This window comes from Lycorma delicatula, chromosome 1, assembly GCF_047948215.1.
Source record: "Lycorma delicatula isolate Av1 chromosome 1, ASM4794821v1, whole genome shotgun sequence".
NCBI lineage: Eukaryota > Metazoa > Arthropoda > Insecta > Hemiptera > Fulgoridae > Lycorma > Lycorma delicatula.
The window spans coordinates 7,460,664-7,482,373 of record NC_134455.1 but is presented as its reverse complement, the minus strand read 5'-3'; the positions used below and the strand labels follow the sequence as shown (position 1 = coordinate 7,482,373).

The following is a 21,710-nucleotide window of genomic DNA, read 5'->3' as shown; positions in this document are numbered from 1 at the left end:
ACAAAAGAAAAAAAAAACAAAAAATTGACTGATATAGTTCCAAACATTTTTTTAAATGTTGGAATATAATATACACAAATTTTAACAGAAGATTAGCAATAAAAAACAAATAATTTTATTGCTCCCTATGATTAAAATTCTATACACGTGTTTAAATTATGCGGTTGTAATATGCAGTATTTAATAAATTCTATAATTCAAGCTTTGAGCCCTCTACTCTACCTAATCCTCCCAAACAGTATTTGAATGCAGGAGGTAATAGAGAGAGAACTAGTACAAACATTTCTGCAAGACCTACCTTAAAACTCTCAAAATTGTTGGCCAGATCAGTTGTAATCTAGATATTTTGCAGCCACCCAGCTGTTTGCACAAATGCAGAACCGACTGGAAAAATTATACTGCGAGTTAAACTTTAGCAGAATTTAATAGATTCAAGTTATGACTGAGGGGTGGAACTCGGTTAGAGATTGATGGGACTTCTGAATGTTGTGTTGCTACCACTGGTTGCAATGTAGGTGTTCAAATCGGGTTTTGAAAGGTAATATTTATTTACAACAAGTACGAACAGCATGCATGATTTTAATTGTTTGCGTTCATTTAATTAAGCAAAGATCTTTTAAAACCTAATTCAAACACTAGTGCCTTGTCTAGAAGCAGAGCTGGAACAATCCAGTGGCAGTCTCTGAATTAGCTTAATATAGAGCAAAAGCTAGATAAGACAAAGCTAAAATTTTTAACAATTTTTCCTGTACAAAAAGCGTGCAGTTCTAAAACCGTTTTCATTTCTTTAATTCAAAAATTTTCTTATAATACCCAAAAGCCATAAAACAATTCCAAATATATCGACAGTAACCCATGATGATGGGGCAAAAAATTTGATATTTCGAATTTGCAAAAGCTCTTAGCACGAAAGTCATAGAAATTCTTTTGGACCTTAAAATTTTTAGTAAATCTGATAAAATTTTATCGGACTTTATCAGAGTGCTTAGTAGACTCCATAATATCATATTTCTGCAAGAGTGATCTCAGAGAAAAAATTGCATTGCACCATTGTATTTTACTCCAACGTTAAATATATATATTTCTAGCCAAATCTCCTTCCTTTGGAGAATATAAGCCTGAAGTATCTGAAGTTTTATGCAAAAGTGGATTGCCAACAAAAAATTAAATAAATAATTTTTTTTGTTCTTCATCTCCTTCTACTGCTGCAGGTGTCCAGGACATCCTTGTCCAAATAGAGGTATTAAACAAAAGGTGCAGTAGGAATGTTTTTTTTCTTGTCTATAAAGATTCAGTAATGCAGAATCACATATAAGTCAAAAGAGAACAAAGCCACTGACTGGTAAATAACCCTAAAAAACTTTCACATTTTGGTAGGAAATCTGATGAGAAAATAATAATACCTGATAATGACGCTTTCCAGATGAATCGCACAAATGAAATTAATGCGCATCAGTTTTTAAGCCCTGAAATCAGGACAGCTAAAAAATCTATTCTTTGTATCTATCGGTACACAAAGGTATTGGTATATAGTCCCACCTTAATTTTCTGTTGTAACACAATATATTTAATTGAGAAATATCTTGAAAATTTTTGTACAGCTTTCTAAGTAAAGAAAAAGTGCAGGCGATGGTCCTAGTTCTTGCATCAAACAAATGTAACTTTAAAAATATTTTTATTAGGTTAGTTTCAATAATTATAGTAAAGATTAAGCGAGCATAATTTACTATACAACATAAATGCGATATACATTACAAGCATTATGTAAATTTCCATAGAAGAAAATAAATCATACATAGATAATATTCACCGCTTAATAACTTTATCATTATCATAACCTCTACAATATGTCACTGAAATAGTTTAAAATAAATATGAATTATTAACACAAGTCTGTCAATCTTGATATGAAAAATAAATTTTAACTTAAGATCGTATACATATTCTTTTCTGACAGAATCACTTCTACTTAAAAATATTAAATGTTTAATATTAAATAGACAAGAAAAGTAAATGTGTGTGTTATATATAAATACAAACACAGGCAAAATCATTTAAAAAATTATATAATTATACTCAGACACCATCATGTAAAATTACATTCAAAATTGTTTTACACTTTCTGTCGCTAAATGCATTATTCAAATTTACAATAAAAAACTTTGAACAACTAAGTTTCATTAAAAATATCTATAATTATTGACTGCTTGGTGGTGCTAATACAGGTACTGTAGGTAAAGTTGAATTCTCCAGCAGATTAGCGGTTAACAATAATGGCATGCTTAATATTCCTGTAAATAAAACCGTTAAGTTAAAACTAATTCATGAACACAACATAAGTTATAATAAAAGTAGATACAGAACAATAGATGTATAAGTAAATAAAATAAATAATTATAGTGAATCGTACTAAATACTAAATTATACTACAAAATAAATAATTGTGTAAGAAACAACACACAATCACACACACACACACATGCATATAATATTTATAACAAACAAATTATGCTTATCAAACTGATATTTGAATAACGGTACTTCTAGAACTAAAGTAAATAACTGTTTTCCAATAAGTTTCCTTCAAATTTCTTGAAAAGTTATATTAAAATTTGTTAAGATATTTTAACAGCAACATATTTTTTTCCGTCAATATATTTCAGAAAAGTTTTAACGACTGAAGATTTAAGTTCTCCATTTATTTATTTATTTACAGCAGCCGCCTAAAATTAAGAATAGTTTACGACGGTCAACTTAGGTTAAGAGATGGCTCTAAGAAGAAACATGCGTGTATATAGAGCTATTTTTTCTGTTTTATGTTGGATATTATGAAAAATGCAGGAGATGCAGTTCTGCGATCAGTTTTATTTGATTTTTGAGGTTAAAAGTCATACAAAACCATCCGGTTTAACACCAGAAAGTTTCAGTATGAACTCGTTTCACCAGGAAAACAGAAATACAAGAAAATCTTTCACTAGCTGTAACTCGATAACAAAATGTTTTTTAGATATATGTTTGTATCAACGTTCTCAAGTAGAGCTTATTTCAAACTACAGTATATATATTTTTTTGAAAGACAGAAGATGACATGACATATTCCAAATATAAACTACACCTTCTTAAAGGTGACTGTCGGAACCGATGACTTTCACAACAATATACTAGCAGCTTTAACATGACAGTTTACTGTTGGCAATTGTCAATTGCTAATTCAGGCAAGCTATCTTCACCTGTTAAAATTATGTAACATAAAATTATGTTATACATAGCGTAATTTCATGATCCATTATAGTTAAGTGAAAGCAAACTTCTTAAGCGGTGCATCAGCTATTTCATCGGCTAAGATTCCTACGTAACTAGGCACCAAGAAACCGAGATATGGAACATGGTTACTGAAAACAGGGACACGTACATGAATGTCTCCAATTATTGCATGCTTGCACCGGTAAGACACATACATAAAATCTGTATCTGAGAAAATAGGCCAAAAGGGAACATCAAATGTAACTGCTCTGGTTAAATCCATCAATGTAAATCGCTTCACCTTATAAAGAAGTATGTTTATTGCAGAAATTCTGTAATAATATTACACGCTTATTGTCTGTTTTTCTTATAACTAATCACCTAAGTAAATATACTAATGAACAGTAAATGTAGCATGTAGTTTAATACTAAGGAAAGATAAAACAAACATTCCCCGAGCTTGAATAATCATAAAACTAAATTAAATGGGAATCTGTAGATTAAGACTGAAAATAAAAACAAAATCACACAGAAGATGCTAAGATTGTCCCTTTATGACGCGTGTAAATCATTATTGGTCAGACTCGACCAGAGAGGGAAAGGCTCACCATTCTTCATTAAAGTGCTTACTATTTGACTAGACAGGAATGATCCGGTAGCAAATCAAGTAAAATTTTATGAATGGAGATCCAACATCCCAAGAATTGTACACTCTGAGGAGTAAACTATTAATCGAATTTAGACATTACAAAGATTCAGTAAAATTTAAGTACACATATTTCATCTGCACCCCAAAAGATGTTACTATAAATATTATGCTGTTACTTGTTAACCTATCAAAATGTTTTAAACACTGAATTTTGAGTTCTCTTCCACGATTAATTCAGGCCGTGCATTCATAAAGCAGGTCTAAATTTATATGGAGTGATACTGAGATGTTTTTGTTGATTTAGATTCTAAACAAAAAGACTTACACTCACTAATGTAATGTGTAATTGTAAGATATTAAATTTGTTGTGGTAGGCAGAGCTGGTAATTTATGCCAGTAGTAGAATGAGTCGGTCATATTAGCTAGCCCAGCAGAAGACAGTCGAGTAGTAACAATGGCTGAGGTTCGCTTATCGTTTGTTGAATGCAAGGCTGTACTGAAGTGGTACTAGAAGTACAAGAACATTCATAAGGTACAATGCCAGTGGCAGATAGAGTTTGGAACAAGGAAAGATCTGACCAAACGTGAACAGCTACAGGTCCAGCATCCAGTGCTGCGGTGTTGCAACATTTTGCTTGATCACTGTAAAAATCAGTGAACCAGGGAGCACGCAAATGTGGGATGAGCCGGTCAAGTGTAAGACACATTCTGAAGAGTGGAAAGCGTACATTCCAAGATTGCTACATGTGATGAATGATGACGAACCAGATCGAAGGATGGAGTACTGTGAATGGTTTCTGCACATGGTTGGTGAGGATGAGGAATTTGCAGGGAAGTTTGTGTGGACAGATGAGGCGCAATTCAAAATTAACGGTATTGTGAACCATGTGGGCTCCTGATTTTCAGAAGCCCACATGGTTCAGGAGCGTCAGGATTTTCAGGGCTCCTGAAAATCCTCACGCTCATGTGGACAAGGCAGTAAATCTACCAGGGGTTGCTGTGTGGTGTAGTCTTTAAGTGCGTGGTTTGATTGGTCCCTTCTTCTTCAAGGGTACTGTAACCGGTAGGGCGTATCTTGATATGCTTCAGACAAGGATTTTGCCTGCCATCCAAAATCTGTATGGTGATTAACTTTTTTACATGCAACATGACAGAGGCCCGCCTCACTACCATCAAGATGTCAGGTTGTACCTCAATAAAACTACCTGGATGTGGGTGGATGGGTTGAGATGCTGTTGAATGCCCACCTTGGTCTCCTGATTTTTCACTTCCGGATTTCTACCTCTGGGGGACCGTCAAAAATGACATGTACTGACAAAAATCTGCAACAATCAATGACCTACGTGAAAAAGTCATAGTCATGTGCTGCCATTATGCCATTACACTAACAGCTGTAGTTTGGTGTGCAGTTTGGCACCGTGGGCGTTGTATAGAAGCTGCTGGTGGTCGTTTCTAACACACACCATAAGCCTCTCTTAGTACCAAAAATTGTCACTTTAAGTCAGATTTGTCATTAGATATGGACTAGCAAACAGTGAGGACATAGTTTTGGACCCCTCTGTAGATTTAAAAATATATCTAATGGAAAACATCCTGAATTTGGTTACTTTTTTTTTACATACAAATCCATCATTACATTTGATTTGTTTTGTTCCATATCCTCAATATAGTGTCATAATTTCTTCAAACGTTAGACAATTATTACCAGCAATGCGACGGAGATGGTATTTCATTGCCTTGACTGCACTTTCGCACATGCCGCCAAAATGGTGTGCGCTAGGAAGGTTAAAATGCCATTGACAACAATCCACTGACAGATTCTCCAAAATGGCTGTATTATTATTTTTCAGCATGGTATAGTTTTCACAAAGCTTGTTACAGGCACCGATGAAATTTGAGCTGTTGTCACTATAGATATTTGCACAGATTCCTTGGCGTGACATGAATCGACGAAGAACTGCTAGGAAAGCATCAGAAGTTAAGTCACTTACGAGTTCTAAGTGAACGGCATGCGTAATAAGGCAAACAAATACTGAAACGTAACATTTAATGCGACCTTTGCTGCGACATGTGCCAGATTTTATGAAGAATGGGCCAGCAAAGTCCACACCCGTGTTAAGGAAGGGCCGTGCAGGAACAACTCGCTTGCTAGGTAGACTTCCCATGAGCTGGTTATGTGGTTTTGCTGATAACCAAAAACAACGTGTACATTTATGTAGAATGTTTCTTATAATCCTTCTCGCCGAAGGTATCCAATAGTTGGATCGAAGTGAGCTGATCAATAACTGTGAACCAGCATGCATAAGTCGTTTATGCTCTTGCTCAATTAGTAGTCGCGTAAGATGATGACGCAGTGGTAAGATGATTTGATGTATTTGTGAAATGGAAGCTCGGAATTTTGTAGCCTTCCTCCAACTCTAAGAATACCAGCATTATCAATGAGTGCAAGTCACGTATAGTTGATTTAGTAGCTAATTCCCATCCACTTTCCAAATTCGTGAGTTCTTGGGAATAACAGACGGACGCATTGAGCTAATTTTATGCAAGTGTTTAAGGATGTTTTTAATTCCTTAGTAGTGAGTGGCCCAAAATTTTGTGAATTCTTTGAACCTTTACAATTTTTTATAAAACAAAGACAATATGCAATTTTTCGCTGGACTCGTGGAAGAGAAGATGATTCCTTCAAAATGTCATCTGAGCAGGTGGATGCGACAAAACTTACAGTATGATGCATTTCAGGAATATCACTAATTAAGGTTGCCACAAATGTAAGTGACGGCCATTGTGATGGGGTTTCTATCAACCAAGACGGACCATACCACCATAACTCGTTATTTATGAGACCTTGAGGAGTGACTCTGCGTGACACCATATCTGAAGAATTGGATGCTGATGAAACTTGATGCCAGGTGCATTCCTTTGTTAAATCTTCCGCTTCACTGATGCAATTTGCAACGAATGTCTTCCATGTAGGTCGTCCTACCTCAGGACAGAAAGCTTCAACATATTTTTTGGCGTCCTGATTCTACTTCTCGTGTCAAAGAATTCGAATTAAACACCGTAACCTACGGTTTGAAACCTTCAGCGTATCTTGCCCAACGTGTACTTCAACAACTTGTTACTGATGAGGGATCCAAATTTCCTCTCGCTGCTCATGCTTTATCGAATCATACTTATGTTGATGACTTAGTTACTGGCTCTGCTGATATTGACACTGCAAAACAACTCATAGACAAACTGGTAAAATTATTATCACTTGGTGGCTTTGAGTTGAGAAAATGGAACTCCAATCAGCTATCACTCTTAGAAAAGTTTCCTTCAGACTTTCTTGGAAATGACTCCATTTTTCTGGCCTCAAAAAATAACTTTAACATATTAGGTGTACAATTTCTCGCCAATAGTGATCAATTTCAATTCCAGATCACCCCTTTCCAAGATAAAATTATGAAACGTTCTCTTTTGTCATACATAGCAAGAATCTTCGATCCTCTTGGATGGCTCACGCCTGTGATGTTTTCTCTTAAATTATTTATGCAACAGATTTGGCTTGCAAACCTAGACTGGGACGAACCTCTTTCTGAAGAACTCACTCTACAATGGTCGCAAATCACCTGCGACATCTCTGATTTGAATCATGTCAAAATACCTTGTGTCTTTCCTCAAGGCAGCTTCAAGCAAGTAAAACTCGGATTTTGTGACGGTTCATCAAAGGGATATGCCGCAGCTTTGTATCTGCACATGTCTACTCCAGAAAAGTTTATTTCACTTCAGCTTGTAGCCGCCAAATCACGCGTAGCCCCTCTCAAGAAAATCACCATTCCTCAACTTGAGCTTAACTCTGCTGTTCTTCTCGCTGTGTTATTAACACATTTTCTTTCCTCATTCAACCAAAATCATGTCTCCGACTACTATTTATTCTCCGATTCTGAAATTGTTTTATCATGGATTTCAACTCCTACATACAAGTTACAGACCTATGAGACTAACCGTGTCAGTCAAATTTTGGAAATTACTTCACCCCATTCTTGGCATCATGTAAAATCTTCAAGTAATGCTTCTGACATCGCGTCTCGAGGAACATCTGCCTCACAGCTTTCTTCTTGTGATTCCTGGTGGAATGGTCCATCAGCTTTCCACGTTCCTATCCTTCTCATATCTCTTTTAAAGTCTAAGAAAACTATTCCTCAGATCTATTCTTTCAACACCGCATCTTCATCCCTGGAAAACTCTCCTTTTGACATAAATCACTCCTCTCCCATATCCTTATTGTCTAGTTCTCCTCCTGCTGAATCGAAATCCATGTTTTCTCTTGTCGTTGATAAATTTTCATCCTTACCTTATCTGTTAAATGTCATTGTTCATATTTTCAAATTCCTTTCCAAAATTTACAAAAAGATCTTTCCCCATCCTATCATTGCTTAACTTTTGAACTCACTTCAGAATTCATGCCACGTATCACCTTCTGCGAAAACGCGTAATTTTGCTCTTCTTTTTTGTGTGCACTTAGTTCAGCAAGAACATTTCTCTACGCAAATTCAAGATCTTGACAAGAAAAGCATGCCCTCTTCTCTTGTAACTCTTTCGCGACAACAATCGCTTAATTCGCGTTGGTGGACGTCTTCAACGATTGTCACTTGACTATGACTCAAAACATCAACTGTTATTGGCTAAAAATTCAAATTTATCTAGACTTCTCATTAGGAAACATCATCTTGATGGCATGCACTGTGGTCCTCGCCACACTCAAGCGCTCGTCGCTCAACGATTTTGGATCATCTCTGCACGCACAGTAATTCGTCAAAACATTAAAAATTGTTTGACTTGTCAACTTACTCAATTCAACCAATCATGGCTGATCTTCCTGCTGATCGGGTGGTTTCTCAACGAGCCTTCTCTGCTGTAGGCACTGACTTTGCCGGACCGTTTCTTTATAAATCTTCAAACTTTAGAAACTGCAAAATTCAAAAGGGATATTTATGTATTTTTATCTGTTTGTCCACAAAAGCAGCACACTTGGAATTTGTATCTGATTTATCTGCTCAAGCCTTTCTTGCTGCACTTCAACACTTTACGTCACGTCGAGGCTTTCCTCATACGATATACTTTGACAACGGAACAAATTTTTTCGGCGCTTCAAGACATTTAAAGAAAATTTACTCTACTTGTTAACTCCCAAGATGAAATTTTCACCAGTTTATCATCTCAAGGCATCATCACTTGGCACTCTAATCCGCCATATGCTCCCAACTTTGGAGGTTAGTGGGAAGCCGCTGTTAAGTCGGCCAAGACTTTACTGCTTCGAACCTTTGGTGATACCCTGTTTACCTTTGAAGAATTTTCCACGATCTTTGCTCGTATTAAGGCAATATTGAATAGTCGGCCTCTTACTTCTCTTTCCCCAGATCTTGCTGAGGAATCCCGCATCCTTTCTCCTGGACACTTTCTCATTGGGTCTCCAATCCTTGGACTTCCCGAAAAACCCATTGATTCAAATCCCTCTCTTCGTGTTTTCTGGACTCTTCTACAGCAAAAAATTCAACATTTCTGGAATCAATGGTCTAAAGAATATCTGCATGAGCTCACTTCTCGTTCAAAATGGAACAAATCCCAACCCAACCTTGCTGTTGGTGATTTTGTCATGTTGAAATATTCTAGTACTCTTCCCCTTTGTTGGCCCATTGGTGTTATCTCTGAAAATTTTCTGGTAAAGAGGTATTTGTCTTCTGGTTTTGTCACTCGTCCTGTGAATAAGATTCACCCTCTGGTCTTCTCTGCTTGATTTTGCTCGCTCGCCCCCCAGTATGTTTACGCCAATGCTTTAATCCAATAGTAGCTTTAACCAAAGTAGCTTTAATCCAATAAATTCAAGGTCTTCTCGTAGTGTCAAGTTCACCGTAATTTTCTATTTTGTCTGCTGTGGTCGTAATGATTCATAAAAAAAAATTTTATTTAGCCAAATTAGTCATAACTGTTTTTTTATCTCCAATTTTAATGTTGTCAAAGTTCCTAGAAGTCTAATTTTCTTTGTCTGCGATGATGTCATTCCTCAACTTGTTCGTATTCAGAAAGTATCTTATCAGTCTTACGTAATTCTTTTAATGGTCTGCTTGTTTATAAAAAAAATCAATGTCATGTTTATCGTTCCCGAATTCCCCACGTTTCTCTAATCGTTCCCAAACTTCCCGTTATGCTGTTTCTTTCCGCACTAACACTTGCACACTCTCTTTTACTGGTTTTATTTTTATATGAATGCAAATTAGCTTGACAGACGGGACTCTGCCTATTTGACACCCGGTAGTATCGGACCCCTAACACTTGCACACTACCTGTTGTCATCAACATACACTCTTCTGTCTACGGCCTAGTTTGCTTCTCCTTTCACACCACCTTTTGTCAGTGCAGGTCAGACTTCTACTGGGTGCGGATGTTCTGCCTGCGACTCGTTCACGTTTTCTTTCTCTCTTGTTACATTTCTCTCATTGTGCCCATTTTATTCATAATTATACAAGTTGTTACATATTGATTTGAAGTGGAGTGAATAATAATTTATAAAATGTTGTTCATAAATAATTAATAGTGTTTAATGTTACGTACCATTAAAAAGTAAAGTAAGTGTGCTTTATTAACTGCTACGATGCTGAAATATTTTATGTATTGTTTAAAAATTAGTGTTTGAGTTAAAGAATGTAATTTATTAATGTTGGTATACTTCAGTAAAAATATGAACTGTTATTGTTAACAATTATTATATACTAAAAGAAATATAATGTGGTTCATAGTCCGGTTAATACGTAATGTGTTAATAATTAACAAAACAAATCAATTGCATCTTTGCTACTGAAAATCATATTTTTCTGTAAACAATATGCACATACATAATCGCATTCTAATCCCAAAGATTGGGTATATTTCATTAATATTGACCAAGATTTTGTTTTTAGTGGTTTTCAAAGATTACTGATGTTACTTCTATTTTGAAGCATAATTTTTCACAAAAATACATGGAAAATAATATACTGTCTTCATCTAAATCAAGTTCCATATTATTACATGTTGGGTATTTAATATTATGTTTTATATATTCAGATTTAGGTTTTAAATAATCTAAATCAGTTTCATTCAAAGCTTTGTCAATCTTGTCAGTTTTATAGATTTCATTAAGAATTTCATTAAGAACTGTATTAGCTTTGTTTTTTATATATCTTAATTGTGAAAAATGTAGTGATAAATTCAGTGTACTAATATTACGATCTCATGTTTTTAAAATCATTATAACATGATGAATTGCATTATGTTACAATATTAATTATATTATTGTATTATGTTATAACATTATGTTGCATGATATTGAATTTTCTTTAATCAATGTAAGATTACTAATCTTTAAGTTTTGAAGAGAATCCAAAAATTCATTTAAGTGATAAATTAAAGTCCAATACTTTGGCAAACGAGCTATGTTTAATTTTTGTAATTTACCCAACATCAACCAATACCCATTAACATCTTGTACAAAATAAATAAGTTTGAAAATCACCTTTGAAAGTTTCAGAATGGAGTCCATTAAAATTTTTTAATCATTAATAGCTCCATAAATACTTTATACTTCCATGTACCAAGTACACCCAGGTTTGGAAAATTGGAAGTAGTAAAAAAAATTTGCTACTTTGCATTTTATTTACAAAATTAACATAGAAGATTGAATGTATAATAAATATATTTGTTATTTCCTTTATGTTATTAAATCAGTCTATACTGGAAATATTTAATTAAAAACATAGAAATTATAATAGTTATTTACCTAATTCTGTAATCGGTGTTCTAGTTTCCATCATCCATAGACTTGCAATTATCTTCATAATCGGTGTTCAAAATAAATCTCTTGAACAATTTTTTAATCAGCTTATACTTCTGGACTTCCAGTGTGTGTATTGTTTAGGGAGATTTGTTTTTATAGTCTGTTTACATAGATATCTGGAGCTTGAAGATTAGATGATATTCCATCTGAAATATTAACCATATCACACTAGCAATCAGTCTTTGCTTTACATCAATGGTTGTATGACCCCTAAAACTGTCCATTACAAGGAAGATTTTCATAATAAAGCTTTGATCAACACTCCCAGATGCATTTAATTCAGTTCAGTACTAATTCATTATTCATCTATCCCTTTTCTTGGGCTTATATGAAAATATCTGCTGAAAAGTTTTTACTTTTTGGTAGAGATTTTCTTTTAAAAATTGTATGCTGGGGGGGGGCGTCCAAAATTGCATACTGTATTTTCTTTCGTTCCAAAAGTATTCTTAACAGTTTTGTTTTTCGTAACCAACAGTTTATGTCTACACTGTTTGCATCTTCTACACTTTCAGTTATTGTTGTTGATGGTGTATTTCAAAAGTCACCGGTGTCGGATCACATTCTTAATTTGATTAAGGAAATAATTGTTCTTTTTGCATATCTTTGAAATTCTGTCATTTGTTTTCATATGTTTCTGGTATCTGCTGTGCTATTATCATCCTTCTTCAAACAAAGAAACTGTGTCAGCAAAGAAATCTGTATACCCAGTTAAGACTCAAATCCATCCGTACTGATATTTATCCATCTGCGATTCCAGGGCTTTCATCCAACACATGTCTGTAGAAATCATGAATCTAAACTGTGGTACATACTTTATAATCATTGCAAATTTTTCTTCTATTTTTTTATATTTCATTTTTTCCACCAAAATGATCTGTTATTTTTACTGGCTCTGAGACATTTATTTTCTTTCTTTCATCACTCACAAACTTAGCGCTTTACTGTATCAAATTTTCTGCCTGTTGCACAATTTCCATGCTCCTTTACGTAAATTTTCTGCAGCAGTGAATGAAAGCAGTCTCTTTTTCACTTATTCTATATTTTTGCTGTACGTGAAACTTTTATATACTGAACATTATCATAGTGAAAACTAAACATAAAATGACTACAAAGTAATCAATAAAAATATACTTGGATGAAATAAAAATAGGCTGTGAGTGAGAAAAATACAAAGGACAGCTTCCAGTGATTTTGATGTTATGTTGTAGATAAGAGTCTTTTCTAATACTGATAATTACTCATAGCCAAGTTTTCTGTTTTATCTAAATGATTTTATTTCACTGGATGTAGGTTCATAGACAAAATGAAACAGTTTGTATTACAATTCTGTAGGGATTGATTAACATACATATATAATCTGTGACATGTCACCTACCGTCCTTTAGGACCTGAGGCATTATGAGACAACAGAAATCAAATAAATAAGTTTATCAATATTCAAGCATATTAGACATGTCGTTCAAATTTGACATATCAAGTGATAAGGATTTATTTTATTAAGAATGGTAATTTATTTTGTTTGAAAATGACAGAACAAAGGATTTGCATTAAATTTTATGCTAAAAATGGAATAAAGTGCAATCGAGTAGTGAAGATTTTAAAGAAGGCTTTTGGTGAGGATGATACTAAGTATTTATGATGTTGACACTAAGGATTTATGAGTAATACAATCAATTTTCAAGAAAGCCGTGTCTCAAGGCCTTAGGTTGAAAACAACAGAAAAGTTAGACATTCTAACACGTCTATAACCTATTTTACCAAGATAAATACATTCTGATCAATAATCACTATTAGAGAAGTTGCTGAAGTGGTGGGATTCTCTTATGGTTCATATGAAACCGTTTTGACTGACATTTTGGATATGAAATTAGTAGCAGCATAATTTATTTCAAAACTGTTAAATTTTCAGCAAAAAAGCATCATAGAACAATTTTTAGCCGAAGATTCAGAATTCAAACATGTCATTACAGCTGATAGAATGTGGGTCATCTGTTATGACACTGAAATAAAGGTCTAATCATCCCGATAGAAATTTTCTTAAGAACTGTGGCCGAAAAAAAGCTTGCCAAAGTTTGATAAAATGTTAAGTTCTCCGTTTATTTTTTTCTTATTACAGTGGCGTCATCCATTATGAATTCTTACCGTAAGGTTATGCAGTGAATAAATATCATTACTTAGCAGTGTTACACCATTTACTATATAAATGGCAATCTGAAGAAAACAACACTAATGTGAGCAAACAATATTTGGATTTTGTACCACAATAGCATTTCGGCTCACACTTGATTAATAATTCATCATGATTATTTAGTCAAAAACAACATCCTAATGATACTGCAGGCTTCATATTTTCCAGACATGACATCCTGTAACTTGTTCATGTTCCCACTGATGTGAGAACATTGAAGGAACAACAATTTAGATGATATATGAAATAAAGAAAAATTTGCTAAAAAAGTGAACTTAGGCTACACCTGAGAAATCACTTTCTAATAATTTTTTGAGGGAGGAATGGAAGAAACGCTGGCATGTGTTCACATCTGTAGATACATTTGTTGATAAAAATGTTATTAATTTTGTTTTAATATATGTGCAGATGTTTTGTGACATTTTAATTTACAGGCTGAGATTTGTAGGTGCAAAATTTCTAATGTGTGAAAGCGTATAAGTAATTGTACCTTATGCTGACATGTTACCTAGCATTTTGATGTGCCCATTGTTTACTGTTATGTTATAAAATAAATAATCTCTAATGCGGTTGTAAAGTTGTATTATGGTGATAGGTTTAAATATACATATAAACTGATCTGGTGGGTAAATTTATGTTTAATTTCTAAATTGTATATGAGATTATTATTGTACAATTTTTTTATTTCTTCTCTATTTTTAGAAACAACAGAACAGTCTGATAGCAGGTTTAAGGGCAACAAATGAAATGTTAACATTACAAGATCATACAGAAGAAAAAGCTAAAGAGACAACTGTTGATCGTGAAAGTGAAGTAGATAATCAGGTAAGTTAATTGCTCATTAATTTCTGACTTACTATTTATAGATACTGCTCCAAAACTTCTTATTCCAAAATGTAAATTATTTAGCGTTTTTTTTTCTTATTTGAACTTTTGGTTCTTATGAACTGTCATGCTATGAACTATCTGATATGCTACATTTTAGCATCTCCAACATTCATTGACACTGATTTTTTATGATTTCACTTTATGTAAGAAAATGGTAAAAATAAAATGATGTAGTTTAATATATTTTATGAAGCAGTTACTGTAATACCAATAAAATGATAATCGATCTTTCATATATTTGGCAACCAAGTATCCTAAAACCCTGAAAGGTGACGAACCTCCATAGATTTTTTTTTGAAATTGTTAACCAATACAGCTAAAATATGATTATGCCGAAAATGTGAGAAGGAAACCTGGGAATTTCATCTACAAACAACAAAGATATTTAGCCAAATGTCTTCATATTAAAATCATGAGATATATTAATTCAGTCAATATCCAACATTCCTTAAAATTTATAACTTTTCCTAAACTTTTATTAGCTACAAATTATCTATGAACATTATAAATAAAAAATATTAGCAAAAAAATATGATTATGGCTTTCGGAGGAAAATACCCTGTAATATCGAAAATAGAATTTGATACTAAATTTGGTAAGAACGATATTTTAAATGTTCAAGGAAAAGTATATTTAAAATCTTAACAAAGATGTGCCGGTTTTTTTAAATCGGTTTTGACATATTTGTTGAATAATTCAACAAAGAAAAGAATAAGTCCTAAAGAAAAGATCCTGTAACTTGTATATAACTTCAGAGTGAGGTGTAGATGCCTTTTTAGAAAGAATAGAACAGATTAAAATGCCAGAATGAGATTGCTACAAACTGTGAAAAAATTGTCCATTTTCAAGTAAAGGTAAACATTTGTTTTCAAGTGTAGATAATATTCATAAAGGATTGAATTTATGTTCATCTTAGAAATACAAGGATTTTTATTGCTAGTTTAGTATGAGGTCTAAATAAAGTAGCACCATCCCACATACTCTGTTAGCATTCTGCCTAATTTATTTTAAATAGTAAATTAATATTTTAATCTACATAAAAATTATATATAATTATATATATTTAATGTTAATTAGAAGTGATTAGCAAGCAAAGTAAGCGTTAGGTTAAGTTTTGTTTTGTATAAAAAAAAAACACAAAATCTAATGTCATTTCAGCATACTGAACTTCATACAATATCAATATAATCTAATCACACTTAACCTAATGCTCGCTTTCCTCACTAACACCTCTAATTAACATTAAATACACAAATTATATGCAATTTTATACACAATGATAGTAGACCACATGTACCGTTGTGGTCAAGGATTTTTATTGCTAGTTTAGTATGAGGTCTAAATAAAGTAGCACCATCCCACATAATCTGTTAGCATTCTGCCTAATTTATTTTAAATAGTAAATTAATATTTTAATCTACATAAAAATTATATATAATTATATATATTTATTGTAGATTGCATACTTAAGTAGCACTGAACTCTTTTATTATATGAATAAAAACTACTATTTATTATTATTTTGGTTATTGATGATTTCAGGACAGGTCTGATTTAAAAGGTTTGACTCCCCCGACGGAGAGTCTTAGTCTTTAAGACTATGGGGATTGGCGCCCCACAGCCCTAGCCTCTGCAGCTTTTCTGCCCATTTTTGAACACTATAATGAGCTGCAGAACACTTAACATTATACACATATACTACACCAAGAACACCACACAAATTACAACATATACCCTTACACAACTCCACAACATCGTACACTGTTTCTTCTTACATTTACATTTGGTGGTGTTGTGACATCTTATGAAACACAACCGTAACCCAAGGTGGAAACTATCGTGCCAATGGGTGGATGGCTGTGTGTAGTGAGTCTCGAACGATGCCCTCTGACCACCAGGGTGAACCCAGTTGTATTTAGCTCTAGCTCCAGTACACGTGCATTCTGCTGGAATGGTCCATTATATCACCGGTACTCATAGGGCCAAAATTTCAAGCCTTCAAGCAAACTCCATGATGGTTGGTGGCCAGTCTGAAAAAAACCACCTCAAATAGTCTAGTGAAAAGATCTTGCTCAACATTGTCTGACAAGGATAACAGTTCAGACCATAACATTAATCTAAATGATGAGAAATCAAATCTGCAATACAAGAACATCAGATTTGTAGTTCTTTGAAATAATCAGGAAGGTGGCTTCCTTCATAAGGTCTCGCATTTCCTAATAAACAAAGTTGTAATGGGTTCAAGTGGTTCCCCAAAGAAGTTAAGAAGTTACTAGACGGATGATCGATTCTGATCGAAAATTTTAATAATGAGCAGAGTTGATGTATCTTATGTCTTCATAGTATGGGTAATATAAACATAAGTGCAGAATGCCACAAAACCCTAAATATGAGTCAGGGAGTAATTTTTTGCAGAGACTGAAAGAGCTGATGAGCTTCGTCCCCAATATGTGGAAGTAAAGCATATAATAAAAAGGCACAACGGAATGGAAGAACCAACACTGATAAACTGACTGGAAAAAATAAAAATTTGTTATCTTTCAGTTCGAGTACAACTTTTCATTCCTAACCCTCAATGATGTTTTAAATGCCAAGGGTGTGGTCACACTACATCATTTTGCTCGAAAACAGAGATCTGTGCTTGATGTGCTAAGGAAGGCCACAATGATACTAACTGCCACGAAGATAAAGAAAAATGTGCAAGTTGCAGTGGTTTACATACAGCCCACTCCTGAGATTACCCAACTTTTAAGGAAAAAAATACTATTTTTATCTTTTCCAGTGGCACACAGAATATAAAAAGACAATTAACTCAAGAAGCCTGGTTAAACCAAATGTATCTTTTGCCACCGCTACATCAAAATAAGCTCCTACAAATTAGATAATCAGCTGTGCGGATCCTGCAATGTGAATGAAACATGCAAATCATCGAGACTCCCACGTGGAATATTTCCAAAGCATCCTGTGTAGGAAAAGTATTACAAAAATGTAAACTCATTGTTTGGAATGAATGCACGATGGCACATAAAAAATCGCTTAAAGCTCTTGATCGATCGTTACGAGATTTGCGTGGAAACGTTCAACCGTTCGGGAATACTTTGATATTGCTCGCAGGAGATTTTAGGCAAACATTGCCTGTAATTTCTTGATCGACACCAGCAGACGAAATAAATGCTTGTCTGAAATTTTCAACACTGGCGACACATATGTACATTGCAGTCGACTACGAATATGCGTGTCCAGTTGCAGAATGATCCATCAGCTGAGGTATTCTCATGACAGTTACTGGATATTGGAAACGGACAGCTGCCAGTCGATGAGACGTCCAGACGAATATCATTTCCTGATAATTTTTGTAATTTAGTAACATCGAAAGAAGAACCGATCGAAAAAGTATTTCCTGATATTCAAATTAATCATAGAAATCACGATCGGCTCAGTGAACGAGCTATCCTTGCCGCAAAGAATAAAGATGTCTATCAACTTGTTATTCAATCCAGCATTCAAAGCGAGTAAATTACATATAAGTCGATAGACACCGTTGTGGAAGCAGATGAAGTAGTTAATTATCCAACGGAATTTTTAAACTCACTTGATCTGCCAGGGATGCCACCACACATATTAAAATTGAAAATAGGTGTGCCAATTATCCTGTTGCGGAATATTAATCGGCCAAAACTCTGCAACGGCACGCTACTTGCAGTTAAAAAATTGATGAATAATGTAGTGGAAGCAATGATTTTAACGGGGCCTTTCAAAGGTGAAGATGTTCTCATTCCTCGAATACCCATGATCCCGACCGATACACCATTTACAGCTAATATATATATATATATATATATATATATATTGATATCAAAACGTTTAATACAAATATAATTAAATGTAGCTGATCTGGTGGCATAAATTTTATCTCTTAATATTATAGGAAAAATGAAATTAGGATACATTTTAATTTTTGTTGAGTAGTCTAGTATAAATTTTGCACCTTATCTTATAAAACATTAAAATACATTATAATATTAAAAAAATATTATATGATAACCTGAACATGAGAAAAGTAGTATAAACAGTATCAAATAATAATGAAAAGTAATGAAACTATATAAATAATAAAATAAGCCATCTTCTACTAACTTAAAAGGAAAAGTTGAATACATCATTGATAAGAATAGAAAATCCTACAGAAATAGCTGGTAGTTTCAACACACTTTTTTGACACTGAATCAACCTTGGCAAATAAAATAACTACACCAAAAGTGCAAAGCTAAAGTTACCAGATTTTTACAAAAGACATATTTTTACAAAACCTTTGAGTTCCTTAGAAATTAATGAGATAATCTATAAAATGATAAAGCTGGTGGAGTTGATATAAATATAAACATTTTCAAAAGACAGTTGCTTAATAACTGTACCACTTGAACATATTTTCAATCTATACATAGAAAAATCTATTTGGTCTTCTGCTTCAAAAGTAGCAGAAGTTAAACCGGTATTCAAATCTGGAGAAACATTTTTAACCACAAACTAACTATAGACTGATATCTTTAATATTTAATATATAAAAAATATTAGATAAATTATTCATAAAAGAATTTTCAATTTTATTGATGAATACAGTATTATTTTGACAAGATAATAAGGCTTTGTTGAAAACAAGGGCACATGGGATGCTCTAGGTTATTTACACATTTTATTTATGAAAAATTGACTTAGGAGCTCTATTAATTGCTAATTTTTTAGACTTGTCTAACTAAAGTCTTTGATACTGTAAATCATAAAATTTTGTTCTAAAAATTGCACAGATATGACATTCAGGGTATGGTATTAGATCAAATTAAAAGTTACTTGTCAAATAGTAAACAAACAATAAAAATATCAAATATTAACAGTTCTGAAGTTGAATTAATTACTGATGTGCCCCCCAGGATAATTTATTTGGACCTCTTTTTTTCTACTGTACATTAATGTTATATTGGATTCATCTATGGTAAAATTACTATTATATCTTATGCAGTTGGAACTACAGTTTTGAGTACTGGTAGAACATCGGATTTAGCTGCAATAAATATTAATAAAATACTTAACGAATATATGAATGGTTATGCATAAACCAGTTATCCTTAAATATTGACAAAACTATCCATATTACTTTTGGAATACACAAAGATAGTGTACCTGCCAGAACTAGCATTTATATTAACAAGCTGCCCATAACAAGAATTGAATCATGACACCTTGGAGTAAATATAGATTTTAACATGAAATGGGATATCCATATTAATTACGTAAGTAAGAAAACAAAATATTTATATATTAGTGATGGATGTTATGTAGAATATTGTCTTGGCAATCAATATTATCAATTTACTTCGCCATTTATCACAGCATAGTGACATTTGGTATTGTTGTGGGTTGGGGCTTATAATAGCATGAAAAATATCTTATAAAGTCTTCAAATTAGATTATTGCAAATCATTAAGAAGAAAATAATGATTTTCCACTGCCATTAAATGTTATGCATATCTTCCAATATGAATCATATGCCAGTCTCTATGGGGTGAGTGGTAATGTCTTGGCCTTTCACCCACAGGTCCCAGGTTCAAATCCTGGTCAAGCATGGCATTTTCCCTTGTTACAAAAATTGTCATTCATCTCATCCTCTGAAGTAATATCTAACAATGGTCCCGGAGGTAAAAAAAAAATTAATCTCATAAATTTCACTACAATGAATTGAAAAATTAATACATGCAATCAACTAATGGAACAAGAAATAAGAATATTACTCTTGCAACAGTAAACAGAGCAGCAAAACAAAAAAGTAGTAGAATTAATTCTACAAAAATCTTATAATAAGCAGCAAAAATACTAATGGATGTAAAATTAAGAAATGCATGAAAACTATATAGGTTTGCTGTATGAATTATTTACTTTTTCAACACAAATAGCTTCTAAGTTTTAGCATACTAAGATTTAGTTTTGTAGAAATTTTTGTACATATTTTTTATATTGTATTTTCCAGTTCTATGTACTGGTAACATGTTTATCTTTGTAGGAAGTATTAAATTGTTCTTGAAATATATATTATTTTATATTATATGAAATAAAAGCAAAAGTTAGATATAAGTTCAAAATTTTATTCAAAATTTCAAAGTATAAAACATAATTTTGAATAAAATGACAAACATTTATTCTTATTTATTAAAATAAGATGTTTTAATGTAATAGTTATAGAGTTTAATACCAACTGAAGTTGCAGGATACTGCGAAAACTAGTTATTGGAAATTAATATGTTAAGTTTAACTTTAATTAGTGCGTTTTGGTGGTTTATATTTCATATAATATTAAATTTTATTAACAGTGGTCAATATGTTAATGAATTATTTGAATATTCAAAAAATTATATATGTACTAGTTCCCAATCACAGCTTCACCAGTGGTATATGGTTACTTGCACTTCCCACAGTGGTCAATTCATTCGTTTTATGTCCTTTACTCACGTAACCAGAGATAGGTGCAGCCAGTCATACAGTTACAGTGGCAGTGGCTGTGTTGGTTGAGCCACAGCGTCGTATAACTTCGTACCCCTTAAAAAATCAGAATTAAAAAAACTCTAATGGTTTTTAAATATTTATCTGAAGAGTATTTGCAAGTCCAAATCTACTGAATACCGGGATTGAGAAAATTTACAACCAATGTTCAAAAATTTTTTTACCTTTCTTCATCCTCTTTCAAGGTTGAATTTCAAAAATCTAGAAATTTGGTTTATTGACATGAAGTCACTCACCAAAAATCAGGCTGATTTCTTCATTTGTTACAAAAAATTCATTTTAACACTTTTAATCTCTGAATTTGAAAAAATTTAGAAATCAATTTTTAAATATTC

The 21,710-nt window shown here is 33.0% G+C and overlaps 1 protein-coding gene across 7 annotated transcripts in view; it reads right to left on the bottom strand.

The window, feature by feature from the left end:
* LOC142318031 (sodium leak channel NALCN-like) overlaps positions 1-21,710 on the bottom strand; it is a 198,344-nt gene that overhangs the window by 24,614 nt on the left and 152,020 nt on the right. For 2 of the 7 annotated variants that reach the window (XR_012754783.1, XR_012754784.1), the window contains one exon: positions 16,599-16,853. The exons of 2 other annotated variants lie outside the window; for them this stretch is intronic. The gene's annotated coding sequence lies outside the window, so the exon portion shown is untranslated. Of the gene's footprint in view, positions 1-2,128; positions 2,292-16,598; positions 16,854-21,710 lie in introns of those variants that run through there. 3 more of the 7 variants (XR_012754787.1, XR_012754785.1, XR_012754781.1) reach the window with 3 other exon arrangements.